Consider the following 346-nt stretch of genomic DNA (forward strand, 5'->3'; position numbering starts at 1 on the left):
AATAATAAATCTAGAACATGGGAACAATGAGAAACACAACAATTTATACTCAATTATGTTATCTGAGTAGATATATATGAATGAACAACTGAGCTTTATATAGAAAAAACCTGCTCATCAGATACATGGAGTAGATGTTGTCTGGCGGTGTGATTGCAGCCATTTCACAACTGTCAATGAAAACATTGAATTAAAAAACAAAACCAAATGGATTTGTTTTTCACAGTAATAATGTGTTCAGTTTCTCTTGTTTGAAATTGCTGTCCAATCGTGACCGTGTTTTACTGAGGGAACAATGTTGTCTCGCCTCTTTTCGCTGAGATATTTGGTGCATATACAGGGAGTG

This window comes from Pundamilia nyererei, unplaced genomic scaffold (genome assembly GCF_000239375.1).
Source record: "Pundamilia nyererei isolate P.nyererei 1_Seehausen unplaced genomic scaffold, PunNye1.0 scaffold00298, whole genome shotgun sequence".
Classification (NCBI taxonomy): domain Eukaryota; kingdom Metazoa; phylum Chordata; class Actinopteri; order Cichliformes; family Cichlidae; genus Pundamilia; species Pundamilia nyererei.